The 13385-nt window shown below is 43.4% G+C and overlaps 1 pseudogene; it reads right to left on the minus strand.

Annotated features, from left to right (window-relative positions):
* Positions 1 to 8127: 8127 nt before the first annotated feature.
* Positions 8128 to 8243, minus strand: LOC149445982 (U2 spliceosomal RNA; annotated as a pseudogene).
* Between the last annotated feature and the right edge of the window lie 5142 nt (positions 8244 to 13385).

Genomic DNA, 13385 nt, shown 5'->3' on the forward strand with positions numbered 1-13385 from the left:
TTAGATAGCACATGCTTGTGAATCATACACATATGATTATAATATATTAGGTGTGAAGCCTATCTCTGGTCATTCCTAAACTTCTAAATCTAAACGAGCTTATGAATACTAAACCTGGGCTAAAGGTATACATAAATTATAAAAAGAAAGTAATTTAATCCAGTTATATACAGATTTTGATTTAAAATATTAAATTGTATATGTAGTCCAAAATTTCTTTTAGTAATTTTTGATGGAAAAACACCCTCATATATTTTGTAATCTATGAAGAGATATTTCTGCACTTTTTGCCCCAGAGACACAGGAGTTGTGAGAGGAAATCCCTACAAAGTGAGAAGTCAGTAGATTTCTCTGTCCATACTAAACAGCAAGGATGGAGGAATCTGCACTGCTGTCTGTTGTATTTAGACAGTTGTAGTACCTACCCATGGCTGCCAGACTACCAAAACAATAACCGAATCTAATGAATAACAGCTACAGCGTGGTTGTCCAGTTCTGGGAGGTCATCATATGACGTCCTCCCAGAACACGCCCTCTTACGCACCCCCCAGTGGCGTGCACCCAGCGCTCTCCGTGATCAGTTGTGTCCTACGGACACAGCTGATCACATGATGAGGTAAAAGGCCAATCACAGCGGCCTTTTACCACATGATCAGCTGTGTCCAATGACACAGCAGATCACCGAGTAAATACAGTTGCCGGTTATCAGCAGCACTTTCTTCACACTGTCAGACCATGAGGAAAGTACTGCCAATAACCAGCAAATGTGACAGAGGACATCGGCCCTGGTCATCAGGGGACTGATGATCAGTGCCCAGCAGTGCCGCCCAGCAGTGCCACCCACCAGTGCCCAGCAGTGCCACCCATCAGTGCTACCTAGTAGTGCCACCCAGCAGTGCCCATCAGCGCTGCCCAGCTGTGCTGCCAGTCAGTGCCATGAGTCAGTGCCACCAGTCAGCGCCATCCATCAGTGCCACCTATCAGTGCCCACCATTGCTGCATATCAGTCCAGCATCATCAGTGCCTCCTCATCAATGCCCACCAGTGCTGCCTCATCAGTGCCACCTCATCAGTGCAGCCTGTCAGTGCCCATCAGTGCTGCCTATGCATGCCACCTCATCAATGCCCATCAGTGCTGCCTATCAGTGCCACCTCATCAATGCCCATCAGTGCTGCCTATCAGTGCAGACTCATCAACGCACATCAGTGAAGGAGAAAAATTGCCTGTTTGCAAAATGTTATAATAGAAATAAAGAAAAACCTTTTTTTTTGCTCTTTTTTTGTCTATAGTGCAAAAAACAAAACACCCAGTGGTGATTAAATACCACCAAAAGAAAGCTCTATTTGTGTGAAATTTTTTTATAAATTTCATATGGGTGCAGTGTTGCATGACCACGCAATTGTCATTCAAAGTGTGAGAATGCTGACTGCTGAAAATTGGCCTGGGGAAGATGGGGTAAAAGTGCTTCGTAGGCAAGTGGTTAAATCCACTTTTGATGGGCCAGGTGGTGCCGGCAGAGCCACGCACTGCTCATATTTTGTCTGATTCCTGCTAAATTTATGGCTAGCCTTAAACAGTTGTCAGAGACATAGGTGTCCCCATTGGAAGATGTACCCTCTATACCGTTTCTGGTGACAACTTTAAAATGTTTGATTTTCATATTGTGCTGCCTCCAGTATAACTAAAACTTTTTTTATATAGTTTTGGATAGAGTGGAGAGGGATTAGAGCACTTGTCAGTTTTTATTGCTGTCTGTGTCCCCGTTAGGGAGATTCACCCTCTCTATTTGTTCTGTTTACCATTGTCATTGAAAGTAAAAGAAAAAGAAAATCCCAAATTTTTGGTTGTCCCAGAAATGTAATAGAGGGGAAATCTTCCAATGGGGACACTATTTCTGGTGACTTGGGGGTCCCCAAGGAATTTCCTTAATTTGCAGGGATTTCCTCTCACTTCCTGTTTGGCTGTGGGACAAGAAGTGAAGGGAAACCTCCGTAATGGGACACAGATGGCAAAAAACAAATCTGACAGGGGCTATAAGCTGCTGACGTTTATTTATTTTTTTTTGGGGGGGGGGGCGGATCTCCGCTTTAACTATTAACAAGCTGGTGATTGTTTGCCAGATCCATCCTAGCAACCAATTGCCTGCTGGTTAATTCAGGAGGTTAACTGAAGCAGCTCCCGCTCCATCCAGCACTATGCTGCCTCCCCCTCTCAGCTCTGCAGTGTAGATGAGAACGGTGGAGGCTGGGGGGAAAGACCAGCAAAGAGGGGCCACATTTGTGATCTACTCATCAGCTGCCCGAGGTCGACAGGTAGATCGTGATCGACAGCTTGCTGGCCACCGTTCTAGACCGTTCTAGTGATTTTAAAGGTTCGTTTACAAAAATAAAAAATTTGAATATCATACTTACCTGCCCTATGCAATGGGTTTGCACAGAGCAGCCGCAATCCTCTTCTTATGGAGTCACTGCCGACACTCCTGAATCCTCCCCCTAGACCAGTGCCCCCATAGCAAGCCGCTTGCTATGGGTGCACTGGTGCGTTCTCGCTCCTGAACCCAGGTCTATGCGTGCATATGATTATGCTGTTACCTTGTGGTCATTGTTTTAAGTATTCACAATTTTCTGTGTATCCCCCCTATTTATATGATGTAACTTTCTTCCTTCCTAATTGGATACTTAAGCTGGCCATATATGGACAGAAAATCAAATGAAAAATCATGTTGGTAGACTGATAATCGTTTTACATATGGTTAGGCTGGCCATACACTATACAATTTTCTTACAATTTTCTGTCCAATTTCCTTTTGATTTACCTTCAACTGTGTAGTGCAAGGGCCTGCCTGATTGGATACAACTGTTTAGGTTTGACTTCATATTATATGGTTTTTGGTAAATCTAAAGCAAAAATTTCAAGAAAATTGTATAATGTATGGCCAGCCTTAGTGTGTCTACTGTGACGGTCAAGTTCCGTTTCTAAATAGGATATAAAAAAACGAACATTTTGGACTTTTTTTTTTGAACGAACGATTTTGTAATCATTTGCAAATCAATCATTTTAAAACAAAATGTAAGTGAAATGCAAATCACAAGTTCAAGCTGTAGTCGAAATAGATTTAAAAATATATGTTTAATGTTAAAATCAAACGGAAAAATGTCCAGTGGAAAATTTAGGATACACGCTTTGGATACAGCATTTCGATTTTTATTCAGACTTTTAGGCCCCTTTCACGCGGGGAGGACCCGTCAGCAGTTCCGCTTGCCCAGCGGGGGATCTCTCTGCTGATCCCCACTGAGCAAGCGGATGACAGGTCCGTGTCCGCTCCGCTGCTGCAGAACAGACACAGCCCACTGTTCTCTATGGGCGGTTGGATAGAAACGGACCACCAGTCTGTTTCCATCCGACTGCCATCCCATCTGATCCTACGGACAGAAGGGGAATGGATCCCCATCTGTCTCTTTTTGGTGGATTAGATCAGGTTGGATATTGACAGGTGTAAATGGACACATGTCTGTTTACACCCGTCGCTCCATAGAGGAGAAGAGAGGTTCTGATCGAATCGGAACATCCGTGTGAAAGGGGCCTTATTCGTTTATCTACTTATCTGTTGCCAGCTGGGTTTGTTGAGTTCAGCTGACTGATGAAGATTGCCTGCAAGTGATTGTCTCTGCTACATTTAGACCAGGAATAGAGGTCTCAGGAAAGGATAAGTAACTATTACAACAATTGGAGAAAGAATACTCATCGTAAATACTAAGGGTGAATCTACAGTACATAGCACCCACACAAACAGCAGTACAAATTTGACAGGGATTTTATCCTTCCCTCCTTTATCCAAAACAAGAAATAAGGTTTTGGCTGAACATAAACTTTAGATGTATTTTTATATAGAATTTGCACCTTACCTGAATCTATCTCAGTGTAAAGCTCCTGTAATCTACTGCAAAGCAGCAGGGGGGCCCCATACAACCAACCTGACAGGGCCCCCTCCCCACAAAAAAACACAAGTTAATATGCTTCATTTATGAATGAACACAGTGAGTGATCAGTACCGAACACTCATTGTATTCATTCAGGAAGAAAAGGGGCTGGTAAATGTGATATATTTACCAGATGCTTCCCACATTCTCCATGCTGAAGGATCCTACTGTGTGCCTGCAGCTGCCGATGGGAAGGAGAGGAGGGAAGTCGGCAACCTTGCGGGGGTGGGGGTAAACGGGGGGCCTGGGCAGCAGGGGGAAACACATGGTGTACAGGGAGGGTAATGGGTGTGGGGGGGGGGGGATTAGTGGAACCGACCCCTGGAGGTGGAGATTCTTTAAAGCGGTAGTATACCGCAGCTTGAAAATAAAAAAAATCCCCTGCAAGGTAATATGATAATGTGCTAGTATACTAGCACATTATGAAGGACGTATCTTAAAATGAAGCCCTCCAGTGTCACGGTGTCCCAGCTGCAGAGGCTTCCATCTTCACCCAGTCTTTCTTCCGTGTTCGCGAGCATGCGCGCAGAAGTCGCGGGCCACGGCACAGTGCTCTGAAGGAACAGCATACCTGTGCCATTCCTTCAGAGCACATGCGTCGGCTGTCAAAAAGAGGGAATATCTCCTAAACGGTGCACGTTTAGGAGATATTCATTTTACCTACAGGTAAGCTTTATTATAAGCTTTCCTGTAAGTAAAATATACAAAATTGGGTTTACTTCCACTTTAACTGTTCCCGAAAGTTCCTGAAAGTGCTGCGACCCGCGACAGCGGCGACACTACACAGAGACAGAGGAACCGAACGTTGTTCCTCCCTCTCTGTTACCATGGAAACCGGAAAGGTTCTTTGTTTACATGGCTGTTAGCAGCCAATCAGATCAATCTGTGTCTGATCGGCTGCAATGAAGCCCAGAGGAGAGATCTAATAGACCCCCTCATCTCTCCATAAAGAGGACCTGCCATGGCCCATGGTATAGCTTAATACAAAAAAAAAGAAATAAAGAGACAGTGTAAAAAAAAAAAAGTTTCAGATAAAATAATTAAAATGAAAAAAAAAAATTAAAGCGCCCCTATTCCCCCGTGCTTACGCACAAGTGCAAGTGCATATGTAATTCCCGCACACAAATGTAAACAGTGAACACAACACACTTATGAGGTATTGTCACAGATGTGAGAGAAAAAAACAATAATTCTAGTGCAGGACCTCCTGTGCAACTCTAAACAGGTAACCTGTAAAAAGGCATTTAAAGCGTCGCCTACTGAGAATTTTAGGTACTCTAGTTTGGCGTGCGCAATTTTAAAGTGTGACATGTTCAGTTTTTTTTTTTTTAAACAAAGGTTTTTATTAACAGATGGCAGATACATACAGAGCCAAATAACTGTGATATCAGAAAAGTGTATACAATATAGTACAAAGTACAGCATTGAATCGTGGCAAAATTAAAGAAATAACAATGAGCAGGTGGAGGTCAAGAAAAACTGGACCTAGACATGGAAATGGTTTTCTGATATTTGTAGAATTCAGAGAGACCAGTAACAACTGAGATATTAGAAGTGGAACCAGAGGGCATCAAGCCCAACTTTGTGAGAAAACAAAACATTACACGAAGTATCGGCATCTGTTCGACCCTAAAGCCAATAAAGTAGTGTTAAACTAAGTCATAGAAATAATTTGTAGAAAAGAAGAATCAGCAGGAAAGAATAGAGGGGAATCAGAGAAAGAAAAGAGAGAGAAAAAAAAGAAAGATATAGAGGAGAAAGGTTGATTCGCACCATGGTGTAAAGCAACAGTTATTTCCCATTAGTTCCACAGGAATTTAGTTAAATTAGTCAGTCTCCATAAACATGCAGAACATGGCAACACAAGTGACAGTCTGCAAGATGCATTAGAGAAACGATCTGAAGTGTCATTGATATGCTTACCTATAATAGGTTATCACTCCCATGGTGCAGATGTTAACCTGAAACTATTGGAAAAATAAAGAGAAGAAAGGGAAAAGAAAAGGAAAATGGTCTCGGAGGGTAATGTGTTCAAAATATCACAATGTTAGTAATGTATAGTCAAAGCGTGAGGGACAAATGTGTGAGTTCCAGGGTTGCCACACACGCAGGAACAGGTCGTGAGAATCAGACAGTATAGATGTCAATTTCTCGTTAACCATGCTATCATTCATGCAATGTTTTACCGCTTCGAAACTAAGGGCCCGTTCACACTTGGCTGTTTTACCAACGCTTGCCAAACGCCCCTATAGCGTTTGGCAAGCGTTGGTCCGGCGTTTGCAGAGCATTTTTTAACGCTCGGCAAACGCTCCGCAAACGCCGCATGCGCGGTTTAGCGGAGGTTGCTAGGTGTTTGCCGAGCGTTAAAAACGCCCCACAAATGCCTATAATGCAGTTTGAATGGTGTTACCGCTCCGCAAACTCCCTGCAAACGCGTCGCAACCACACCGCAAACGCCGGCTGGGCACCATAGACTAGAATAGGAGGCTTCAACGCCTTTTGACTCGACCAGAGGCGTCCTTTTTGCCACGACGCGACGCAAACGCTCCCATTAGAACAGCACCATGTGCTGTAATGTGCAGAATTGGCAGAGGCATTTGGGAAGTGGAAAAAATTCTTCCCAAACGCCTCTCTGCCGCCTGCACACAATGCTAGTGTGAACGTAACCTAAGAGCTGTAGTTTTCCAAACTTTGGCTATGGTAAGCTTTGTAGCGTCAAAAAAGATGCATTGCTAACTCACATTCTGCCAGCGTTAGTGAGTTCAGTACAGGGGCGAACTGACCATTCGAGCATTCGGGCACTGCACACTACTGGGTTCAGTAGGGGGCCCCATGAAATGCCCCTGGTATCTTTTTATAGGCTTTTTTGTGTGTGCTTTGAGTGTGGGCAAGGGCACAGGGGCCCCATGATCCCCCATTGCCCAGGGGCCCCATGATCCCCTATTGCCCGGGGGCCCCATGAGTTGTCAGTCCGCCCCTGGTTCGGTATCTTTTTACTTGGCATAACATTATCTTTTACATAAAAAACCGGGTAGTATATTGTGTTGATATGCAATATAATTCACTAAGGTGTAATTTTCCCAAAAAACTGTGTTTGACAAAGCGATGTGCAATTATATGAGATATAAAAATGATGGTGGTTAATGGAGCCGACACCGGAGCTTCATTTGACTGCTCAGCATTCGCTTGTACTGAGCACCCAAGTACTTCCGTGTGCAAGGGCAACCTGAAAGTTTTTTTTTTTTTACATTTCTCATTAGACCCGGCACCTCATTTACTCTCTCAGCAGATGTACTTCTTTTTTTTTTTTTTGTCCGCAAACGTGCAACTATAGATGTAAAAACCCGTAAGTGTTCACAAAAAATGTGCAAGTGCAAAACACCACACGAAAAAGTGCACTTAGGGGTGTGCTGTGTCCTACCCCTGAAGGGGCTTGGACCACTTACCCTGATCCCCCGGGGCACGAAGCTCCTGACGGGGACAAGGTTCCCAATTGGTCCTCCTGGCCAAAAGGCCTGGTGGACCACCGTTCCTTGTGTCCAGCCGAAGCCAGACACACAGTACTTGGTCAGGGGGCTCTCCCGAAGAAAAGCCCCCTAGGGATCAGGGGAAGAAGGAACCAAAAGGCCACACATCCTCCCCCTAGACTTCAGGGTAGGCCCGAGGACCCACACCCTCCATCCGTGAAAACACACGCATAAGTAACAGAAAAAGTGACAAACGTGGGAGGTGAAATAAATTAAATAAATAGAAAATAAAAAAGTGGTACCGTGCCAAATTGTGCACAGACCAGGCCCTGAGGCCCGTAGCAAAAATTGCCCTGGTCCTAGCCAAAAGGCCTGGTCCTTAGGGCGCTGTGCAAAAAGAATGTAAAAACAGTGACCATGTGCCATGTTCACACAGTGGGGTCCCACACCCAGGTGTTACTAGTGGCACCCCTGAGAGCGTCTACTCAGGGGGCACAGAGTTTGCAGACTTTCTGCCTCCTCAGCCCCTGGCCAGACCAAGGTAGATCCATCCAAATCAGGAGGTACTGGGTCTTTCCAGCTTTCCCAGAGGAATTACTCCCAAGGCCCCAGAACGAATCATGGCGCTCCCTGGTTTCTGTCCCTCCGGTACTAGCCTTCCGGACCCCCATCATACCAGTGAGGGTACTATACAACAGCCATCCCCGCAAAGCTAGAATGGCCGGGAGCACCCCCATTGGACACTGATAAGAACAGATACTACACTTGATCTTAGCCAAAAGGCCGAGAAGCCTATGATGTATCAATTTTTTTTTTTTTTTAAGTCCGCAAACGTGCAAACTAGAATGAAAAAACCCGTAAGTGATCACAAAAAAAGTGCGAACACCACACGAAAAAGTGCACTTAGGGGTGTGCTTTAGCCCTACCCCCGAAAATCTTTCTCTTTAAAGAAGCCTATCCTGCTTCTACCTAGTAAACCACAATTTTTTTCCTCCATCAGCTCATCCCCCCACAGCTATTACCTTTTGTATTACTCAACCCTTCCTCCTAGATTGTAAGCTCTAACGAGCCGGGCCCTCTGTTTCCTCTTGTACCAAATTGTATTGTAACTGTAATGTCTACCTTCATTTTGTAAAGCGCTGCGCAAACTATTGGAGCTGTATAAATCCTGTATAAAAATAATAAAATACACAATAGTTTTTTGTTTTTTTTTTAATCTACAATACCATTGGTATTTAGGCTTCTCCTGCGTAGGACACAGACATATAATAGTGCTGCTTAAAGCTGATTTTTGCAGTTTAGAAGTAAGCAGAGAAAGCGGGAACGTAAGATAATTACGGCCTGAACTGGCACAGGTTGTTAGGTCTGCTTTAACTGTTTGATCACAATCAGCTTTCAGAGACTTTTGCACTAATGCTTATTATAGAACAGTGTTGGGGGAGGAGCAATGACTGAATAGGTCACATCTTTTGTAATTAAAAGGTCAAAGCTGGAGCGGCTCCTGGCAGGGGAGTTTAAAGGCTCTTCTCTGTGGAGTGTACATGTGAGAAGGTGGTATGGAAGGGTAGAGTGGGGGAAGGGAGAGTCACCAACTTCCTATTTCCGATACCTGTTGTCAGGATCCTATGTGGTTCATCATGCATAATAATCTGCTTATAATATCTGTATATGCTTGTGCACTCAACTAGCGTTTTAAAATCAGATTATGCATACCAGCTCTTATGGGCGAACAACAATACATTTTGGGAGTTTTAGTACTGCGGCGTGAGTTTTTCAGTCGCTGTCATGAGGTTGTCAATACTAACTGTCATTATTTGATCTTTTAAACTATGAAATGGCATTCAGATTTATGATGACGCTGTGTTATTTGTAATATTGTGCAGTTGACAATATTACATCTTGTACATATTTGTTATTAGTTATATTTTCCCATGTCCATTGAGATTCATAGATCAATGCAGGCTCAGTGCAAGGACATGTGGGAGATTTATTAACCCTAGCTTCACACTTAAGTGTTTTCTGCAGCATTTTGCAGAAACGCAGTACAGTCTATTTAACATGATTTCCTATGGGACAGGTTCACATCTGAGCGTTTTCACTCAGTGCGTTTTGTGGAAAGGGTCAGGGACATTTTTTTAATGCAAAAAGTTGAGTTTGTGGTTCTGTAGACTTCAATGGTAATGCATGTATTGCATTTTTGCTGCGTTTTAAATCTGCCTAGCAACAAGAAAAATGAAAAAAAATGAAAAAACAAAACAAAAAGCAAAACATGTCAAAAACGGAAGTGCAAAAGCGCAAAACGCAATGCAGAAACAGCTCAAACGCAAACTGCATAGGTGTGGTTCACTCAGAATCTGGTACACCTGTGCATGGTAGCCAATCAGCTTCTAACCTCAGCTTCTTCAATTAAGCTTTAGCAATAAATCCTGTAAGCTGACTGGTTTCTATGCAGAAGTGCACAAGATTCTGAGTGAGCCAGCTTTATTAAACAAGCCTCATAGAAAACAGTTGTTTTCTATGTGCTCTGTTCACACCATAGTGCAGCGTTGAGGTGTGGTGTAGTTGAGTAAGAACGTGTTCCAGTCAGCAAAAGCAGGCAATTGAGCCCTGCTTTTAACCTCCACCCCCCCCAAAACGCCCACCTAAACAAAGTAATGCAGTGGCCCAGGCAGGGGCGGACTGACAACTCATGGGACCCCCGGGCAATAGGGGATCATGGGGCCCCTGTGTCCTTGCCCAAACTCAAAAAAGCCTATGAAAAAGGTACCAGGGGCATCTCATGGGGCCCCCTACTGACCCCAGGCCCTCGGGCAGTGGCCGAGTTTCCAAATGGGCCCAGGGCTGTACCCATGCTGCGCATGTCAAAGTCCTTTTTGCAGCCATGTCAAAAGTTAAACAGCATGTTACATTCAGCAGGCAATTCAAGTGAATAGGGCTCCACCGCAATGGCTCTGTAACCATGTGCAATGTGGTGTGGTGGTTCTGCATTTTGACCGTTAAAGCAAGCAGTGACATATCACCTCTTCATCACCTGTCACATGCCCTCTAAAAAAAGTGAGCCATTGCAGATCACTTTTCAGAGGGGAGGCAGTATAGCTATACACGTGAACAAGCCCTGAAGGTGCAGACATGCAGAATTTTTTGTAGCAGGCTGCACCTCACCGCAAGACATTTCAATGCACTGCGGTGCATAGATTTGAATGAGGTTTTATTTTATGATACATCAAAAAAGTTTTAAAAAAATGAGAAAACAGTAAACAGTGTAATGCATTGTAATGGCCCATCACTGCCTCTACACAATGTACATCAGTGTGTGAACTGGTGTGAAGGAGCCCTAACCTGTCAAGTGTCAATAATGATTTTTTGGACCTTAATTCACTGATACTATTGTGACTATAAAAGCTACTTAAAAAGAATGCATTTTGAGTTTACCTTACATTTTGTCTGCAGTGCAAAATGCATGAAAAGTGGATGGTGTGATTGACCCCTTACTAATACCAGATGTACTTGTAGCTGTCATTTATCAGCTACATAGTTCTCTATTGCCTATAGTATTCTACATTTCTATACTAAATAGTTATTCCCAATAAACAGACCCATTTCAGATTATTGACACTTTCATATGGCTATGGCATTTACCTTTTTTATTTAATTTAAATTGGAACTCTGGCCAAAGACATTTTTTTGTCTTAAATATAGATCAGGCTAAGAATATCTATTATTATTATACAGGATTTATATAGCGTCAACAGTTTGCTCAGCACTTTACAATATAAGGGGAGACAATACAGCAGCAATACAGTTCAATAAAAAAGGGTTAGGAGGGCCCTGCTCCTTGGAGCTTACAATCTAGGAGGGAGGGGCTAGTGGTACAAAAGTTAGTAACTGTGGGGGATGGACTGGTAGGAGGAGTAGAAGATTCCATTATTAGCTGAGGGCAGGATAGGCTTCCTTGAAGAGATAGGTTTTCAGAGATTGGGGTAGAGAGTTCCAGAGGATGGGGGAAGCTCTGGAAAAGTCCTGGAGATGAGCATGGGAGGAGGAGACAAGGGAGCTAGAGAGCAGGAGGTCGTGCGAGGAGCAGAGAGTACGGTTTGGGTGATATTTGGAGACTTATTGTTGCCTGTGTCCCCTTTGAAGTGATTCACTCTCACTTTATGTCCCAGCAACTATTGTCAATGGGACAGAAAGTGATTTAAAATCCAATTTTTTGGCTGTCACTGGAACAGGAGTTAAGAGAGATCTTTCAATGAGAACACCTGTTCTGGTGCCAACAGTCAAAGGTGAGATTTCCTCTAACTTTGGGGAGATTTTCTCTTACATCCTGTTGTGTCTGTGAGATAGGAAGTGAAAAGAAATCCCTGCAATGGGGGACACAGCAATAAAAGCCTGACATGTTCTAGCTCCTCCCCAGTCTTTAACCACTAGACGCCAAGCACACGCAATATGCAGCCTCTCGGGGTCTGGGCCATGACGCCGAGCAGCCTCATATATATGTGTACCATTTGAAAATACATATGTGCTGAGAGCGCACGCCCTGCGCGCTCCCAGCACATATGTCCGTGACTCACGGAAAGGTCCTGATCTCCCCTTGCGATCGGGACCTTTTCCGATCATGTGACAGCGAATCATGGCAGTCACATGACCCTAAAATCCCACCCCGACTCCCAGCTTCTGAAATTCTTAAAGGGCCTGGAGGCGCCTGCACAAAGGGGTTAAATAAATAAAATAAATATTGACTGTAGTTCAACTACTACAATCATAAGAACACAAATCATTTCCACCACTTAAAATGACTACTGCCTACCTTTAAAATATTTTCCTGTGACTCCAATCTTTACTTTTGTCAGCGTTGCCCCAACATTCTCTAGGTGCTTTATCCTGAAGGCAGGGAGGCCTGTTTGTAAGGATCAGCAAAATAATTGCTTTCTGCTTAGCTGCACTCCATTTGATGTCGCTCCTGAAGTGTCGCTGCTTTCTTTCGGTTAATAAAAAGTTTGACACAGAAATGTTTCAATATTAACGTGCGGTGTAAAAAAAATAGTAAAAAGTAGACAGACTGGAAAAATTTTGAAAATGCAGCAACTTTGAAAAAAATGACACCTGATTCTCCTTCTTTAGTGCTGAGTTCAATGCAAACAAGCTAAATATATTACTGAAATGCATACATGTGAACTGTTTTACCTGCCAAAGGATTTGTATTTCTTTAATGTCATGTGATTTGGGCACTCCTACCAGACTGCACAACCAGAACCTGGATATTCCTGCAGACTACTCTACAGTTAAAGTGTATGTGAACTCTAACAAAAAATGTATCTTATTTGCTCTCTTTTGGTTTTTTGACATACCATTGAAAGTTTTTTATTATATCTGTTGACAAGTGTTATGGAGAAAAGAGGGACGAGTGTTCAACAAGTGTTATGGAGAAGACAGGGAGATGTTTGGGTAGATTTACTAAAACTGTTGCACTCAGAATCTGGTGCAGCTGTGCATAATAGCCAATCAGCTTGTAACTTCAGCTTCAATTAACCTTTAGTAATAAAACCGAGAATCTGATTGGTTTCTATGCAGAGTTGCTCCAGATTTTGCACTCTTCAGTTTTAGTAAATAACACCCATTATGTAGTCCTAACACAGTGCTGTATATTCCTAACACACTCCATGTCCTAAGGTGACAATGCTGCTCTGTACAGTTGTCACCTTAGGACAGGAAGTGACTTAATTACAAATTTATCAGGTTAAAAATGGGGGGGGGGGGGGGAAGCGTGAAAAAGAAAACTAATGCAGCCACCATATCCAAGGACAGGAAAGCTACAATACTATCAAATGTTAGATACACTTTATGCAATACAGCCTAGTCTAGGACTTATCCCATCCTGTAACCGAAGAATGAAGTTGCTGAGGTATTTCTTTTGCTCTGCCTTCCTGTAAGCATGTT

The sequence above is a fragment of the Staurois parvus genome, unplaced genomic scaffold (assembly GCF_062004578.1).
Source record: "Staurois parvus isolate SC_StPar_1 unplaced genomic scaffold, SC_StPar_1.0 ptg000704l, whole genome shotgun sequence".
Lineage (NCBI taxonomy): Eukaryota > Metazoa > Chordata > Amphibia > Anura > Ranidae > Staurois > Staurois parvus.